The sequence below is a fragment of the Lolium rigidum genome, chromosome 2 (assembly GCF_022539505.1).
Source record: "Lolium rigidum isolate FL_2022 chromosome 2, APGP_CSIRO_Lrig_0.1, whole genome shotgun sequence".
Taxonomy (NCBI): Eukaryota; Viridiplantae; Streptophyta; class Magnoliopsida; order Poales; family Poaceae; genus Lolium; species Lolium rigidum.
In genome coordinates this window covers 120,359,477-120,365,750 of record NC_061509.1, presented here as the reverse complement: position 1 = coordinate 120,365,750, position 6,274 = coordinate 120,359,477, and positions in this window count along the sequence as shown.

The following is a 6,274-nucleotide window of genomic DNA, read 5'->3' as shown; positions in this document are numbered from 1 at the left end:
AGGTGATTTGAGAAGTGGCAATTGGTGGTAAAACTTGATTTATCTATGATTTATCTATGATTTGAGAAGTGGCAATTTGTGCTAAAGACTCCATGAGTAAGTGCCACTCTTTTTGGGAATTTTTTGCACATAAAATAACTCATTTAACTAGTTAATCCCATTTGTTGACTCTCTGTTGACCAGCCACTTGAGGGTAAAACTGAGTATATTGCACTAGCCAGTATTAGCACTCAAGGCGAAAACTGAGCACACAAAAAATGCTAGTATATGACTCGAGGGTATACCTGAGTATATCTAAATTTCAAGGGTTAGACTCGAGGACGCGTGTTGCGGTGCAGAAGTGGATGACGTGCCATTGTTGACGCGTGTCGCGGTGCAGACGTGCAATAGTGGACGCGTAGGACGCGGGTCGCATTTAGGACGCATAAGTCTCCCTCCCTCTGGATACAGTACGTCTCATTCTCGCTCACGCACGAAACCACCCATCTCACGTCCCATCAACTTCTCCAAAAAACCCCAACCGCCGTACGAGCGCTCCCCTGCCGGCGATGGAGAAGAAGAATGCGCCGGCGGCCATCGCCCCCGAGCCCGTCGCCTCCCAGCCCGTCGCCTCCGAGCCTGTCGCCGCCGAGCCCGTCGCCTCCGAGGGCGGCTCATCCAAGCACGGCGCCTCCGTGAACTGGGCCTGTCTCATGGCTGACGGACCACTTCACAAGATCGGAGAATGCTTATTGGCGAATGAGGAGTACGTGGACACCTACTCTGCTATGAGGCAAGTCTGTAGAAATTGGCGCTCAGGTTTACCTGATCCCGACGTGCACCTGCACGAATGGATCATGCTAGACCACGCCCTTCCACGCGCCGCTGAGTTCACCTTCCTCCATCTCGGCACATCCCGCTACGTCACCATAGATCTATCTGCAGTTCGTGCAAGGTTCAAATTTCTCCATATCTATAGGGTTAATCTATTATTATTTTCAATCTTAGTGCTGAATGTTATCTTCATCAATATATTTTAGATTCTACTTCGACGGCTTTTCCCGTGGCGTCATCGTGCTTTCCCAGAAGAACCCGCCGCACAAGATACGGCTTCTGAACCCACTCACAAAGACATCGAACACTATGTTTGAGGCGCAGATGCCAACTGTTTTTCTCGGATTCGACCGTTGCAATCAACTCCCCGACTATGGTCTTCGCTTGCAGACATTACCCGGAGGAACTTGGTTGGGTCGATGAGAGCACTCCAACTAAGGATATATATGAACATGGTTGGGGAGAAGGAAGATTTTCGATCAAGAACCATAGTATACGTTGCATTACCCCGTTCAATGGTGAACTGTATGCAATAGCTTTGGACAATTTTGAGTCCGGAAGAATAGTGTGCACCAATCTACAGAAGCAGCAGCGCGCGAGCAGTGTCAAGATGGAGACACTAATTTCATTTCCAGAACTTGGACGTGACAAGTTCTACCTTGTGAAGTCGGATGGTGATCTGCTGCTTGTGTTGATGAAAAACACGCCTGTAGTGTACCGTGTGGACACTCAGAGCCGCTCTCTCCATCCGGTCAGTAACATTGGCATTCATGCCTTGTTCGTGCATTATATCCGGTGTATCTCCGTCGACACCGCAGTGCACCCGACTCTTCGACCTGGCTGCATCTACTACGCGGATTTGGGTTATACCGTAGAGTACTTTCATGATACAAATTCCTGGGATGAGTCGCCACAATATGTGCATAGATTAGGAAGCTACGGTCTGAGAAATGAACACAGGCCATACCGTTTGGAGGATGTATTGGCCGCACACTGCAGACGGCGGGAGTTCAATGAATATTTCCTCGGGATAATGCACGGCTGGAGCGACGGAGAAATATATAAGGAATGAATAACAAATTCATTCATCCTGGGGTATCCTAATCTTCTTGTTGGCCATACATTGCGTGCGTCTTGGATTTTTTTCCAGCTTAGTTTGTCGTGAACATTAACAATATTATTGGCTGCTTTTGGCTGCTGTATGCAGTTTACCTATGTATTATACTTAGTTTTCTGATTATGCTGCTGTGAATTTATCATATAATAGCTTCTAGATTTGCTACTAGATTTGCTGCCATATTGGGGAAAAACGAGGGCCAAAAGGCATAAATAATTGAAAAAACACAGAAATAGAACCTTCTCTAGATTTGATAGTAATTTGGTGAAAAAGACAGAGAGAGAAAGAGGGGAAAAGGTGCTGTTAAAATTGCAATTTGGGCTGAGAGAGACAAAACCCAGCTCTCACGTACAACCAAACCCGGTCTCGTGCTGTCCCACACAGTCCCTTCCTACCAACCCCACACGACGCGGCCCCACATACGACGCGGCCCCACACGTCAGCACCGAACGTTCAAATAAACGGATTCCTTCCGTCTGAGCTCTTTCTGCGGGTTTCAGACAAAGGCTTGGGGAAAACTGAGGAAAAACTAAGGGGCTGGGGAAAACTGAGTACAACTAACGACCCGAGGGCACGAAAATAGAAATCCCTTCATTCTATATTACCCGTGTGAGCTAGATTGAAAGTGGAGTAAAATCTAACACACACGGACATGTTAGTAGGACCTCAACGAAACTCAATCGGATTCTAAAACCCGTGACAATCTTGAAACTATTGTTAAATGTCTATGAAGCTCTTGTATTTTTTTTTTAAAAAATCAGGTTTACTTAAATCACGGTGTTACATTTATTATTGTGGTTATTATTCAAGGCGTCGGTTTAATTTTTACTATGACGGTTTTTCTGAGATGAAATTTGAGATATTCAAATAGTAAACATCACGTTATAGACCAAATGCGCTACATTGCTCCAGTAGATCGTTTCACGAGAAGTAACAATTTGAGCAGGTGCAAAACTAGAAAAAATTCCACTAAGAAAACAAGGAGCGACTCCCGAAAAAAACCATCTCCGGACGGTACCCTCTTGCGGTTGCTCCCGCGGGCGACCCGGGAGGAACCCTAGCCGCCCCCCCCCAGCACCTCCCCTCCCCCTCCCCTCCCCCTCGCCGCCGCCGGAGGGCGTCGTCGGGCGAAGCCCGGGCGGCGCTGGCGGCGGCGGGGCTTCCTCTCCCCTCGCGCGGTGGTGGCGGCGCGGGCCGCAGCAGCCGGCGAGGCGTGGCGCTGGCGTCGGGCGCGATGGCGTGGCCGCAGGGCGGCGGCGTGGCGGCTTCACGGTCTTCCGCGTGCATGGTGCGGCGGCGGCGCCCCTCGGGCGCAGGCGCGGCAGCGGGCGATGCGAGCTTGGCGGCCCTGCTCTCTGCGAGTGGACAGGAGCGCCGCCTGTTTTGGTTCTATGCTGCGCGTCCATGGCGGCAAGCTTGGCCGGCGGGGTGCTCGCCGGTGTGTGAGGTGGGATCTGCGTGGGGCGATGGTCGACGCGGCCAAGTTGGCCGTCCCGAGATCTCGGGCCAGGGGGCCCGAGCCCTCGCGAGCCCATCGTCTTCCACTCCAGATCTGGCAGCGCTGGTAGCCATGAGGGCTCCAGGTCGCCGATCTGTGGGAGGATCCCTCTCCCCTCAGGTCCAATGCCCCCGTGGCTGTGTAGGTGGTTCCAGTGACGGCGGTGCCCCCTTTTCTTCTCAGTTCTTCAGGGCTCAGAGCTGGGATGCCGGGGCGGCGGCCCTGGACGGTGGGTGCGGCGTCGACCGGAAGGCGGGTGGCGCTTGCTGGTGCTGGCTGGGCTTCTTGGTCGTGAGGACAGCGAGGAGTCAGCCGAAGTCTTGTCGCGACGTAGCTGGTTACGTCGGCTTTCGTGGCGTCCCCTTTGTTCTGCTTCTCTGCGCCTGATCTGGCTCGGATGGTTCTTGGACTTCCCGAGCTGCGTCCGCGCGAGGCAGCTGGGTGGTTTCCGGGGGAAACCCTTGGCTGGTTGTTTACCATCCACACCAGCAACGACGACGATGTTCGTCGCCATTCTCCTTGTCGAAGGGCTGGTGAGGGAACTCTCCCACTCTTTTCCCCTGCATCCCGGGTGAAACCCTAGGCTTTGGACGAGCGACGACGGCGCTCCTGCGTCGTGCTCCTCCTTGGAGGCGCCGCTTCGGGATTACGGGACAGTCTGGAGGCGTGCTTCAAAGGTCAATTCTTTTGGTGCCCAACCTCTTCTTTGTGTTGCGTTTGCCGGTGGGACGACACCCTCGAGCCTGGGTGGGGAGGGAAGGGTCCCTCCTCCGGCAGCAGCACGGCGTGGTGGTCATTGGGTCGGTGTGATACGTCTCCGACGTATCGATAATTTCTTATGTTCCATGCCACATTATTGATGATATCTACATGTTTTATGCATACTTTATGTCATATTTATGCATTTTCCGGCACTAACCTATTAACAAGATGCCGAAGAGCCGTTCTCTGTTTTCTCGCTGTTTTTGGTTTCAGAAATCCTACAAAGGAAATATTCTCGGAATTGGACGAAATCAACGCCCAGGGGCCTATTTTTACACGAAGCTTCCAGAAGACCGGAGGGGAGACGAAGTGGGGCCACGGGGCGCCGCCACACTAGGGCGGCGCGGCCCAAGGGGGGCCCGTGCGGCCCTAGCGTGTGGGGCCCCCGTGACTCTCCCGACTCCGCCCTTCCGCCTACTTAAAGCCTCCGTCGCGAAACCCCCAGTACCGAGAGCCACGATACGGAAAACCTTACTGAGACGCCGCCACCGCCAATCCCATCTCGGGGGATTCAGGAGATCGCCTCCGGCACCCTGCCGGAGAGGGGAATCATCTCCCGGAGGACTCTTCACCGCCATGGTCGCCTCCGGAGTGATGAGTGAGCAGTTCACCCCTGGACTATGGGTCCATAGCAGTAGCTAGATGGTCCATAGGAGAATACTATGTTATGTTGGTTATCAATCTATTACCTATGTGTTGTTTATGATCTTGCATGCTCTTCGTTATTAGTAGAGGCTCTGGCCAAGTTTTTGCTCTTAACTCCAAGAGGGAGTATTTATGCTCGATAGTGGGTTCATGCCTCCATTAAATCTGGGACAAGTGATGTAAAGTTCTAAGGTTGTGGATGTGTTGTTGCCACTAGGGATAAAACATTGATGTTATGTCCGAGGATGTAGTTATTGATTACATTACGCACCATACTTAATGCAATTGTCCGTTGTTTGCAACTTAATACTGGAAGGGGTTCGGATGATAACCTGAAGGTGGACTTTTTAGGCATAGATGCATGCTGGATAGCGGTCTATGTACTTTGTCGTAATGCCCAATTAAATTTCACTATACTTACCATATCGTGTATGTGCATTGTCATGCCCTCTCTATTTGTCAATTGCCCGACTGTAATTTGTTCACCCAACATGCTATTTATCTTATGGGAGAGACACCTCTAGTGAACTGTGGACCCCGGTCCTATTCTTTACATCGAATACAATCTACTGCAATACTTGTTCTTTACTATTTTCTGCAAACAATAATCATCCACACTATACATCTAATCCTTTGTTACAGCAAGCCGGTGAGATTGACAACCTCACTGTTTCGTTGGGGCAAAGTACTTTGGTTGTGTTGTGCAGGTTCCACGTTGGCGCCGGAATCCCTGGTGTTGCGCCGCACTACATCCCGCCGCCATCAACCTTCAACGTGCTTCTTGGCTCCTCCTGGTTCGATAAACCTTGGTTTATTTCTGAGGGAAAACTTGCTACTGTCTGCATCACACCTTCCTCTTGGGGTTCCCAACGGACGTGTTAATTGCACGCATCAAGCACATTTTCCGGCGCCGTTGCCGGGAGATCAAGACACGCCGCAAGGGGAGTCTCCACAATCCAATCTCTTTACTTTGTTTTTGTCTTGCTTTATTTTATTTACTACTTTGTTTGCTGCATTATATCAAAACACAAAAAAATTAGTTGCTAGTTTTACTTTATTTACTGTCTTGTTCTCCATATCGAAAACACACAAAAAATTAGTTACTTGCATTTACTTTATCTAGTTTGCTTTATTTACCACTGCTAAAATGGGTACTCCTGAAAATACTAAGTTGTGTGACTTCACAACCACAAATAATAATGATTTCTTATGCACACCTATTGCTCTACCTGCTACTACAGCAGAATTCTTTGAAATTAAACCTGCTTTACTGAATCTTGTTATGAGAGAGCAATTTTCTGGTGTTAGTTCTGATGATGCTGCTGCCCATCTTAATAATATTGTTGAAATATGTGAAATGAAAAAGTATAAGGATGTAGATGGTGACATTATAAAATTAAAATTGTTTCCTTTCTCATTAAGAGGAAGAGCTAAAGATT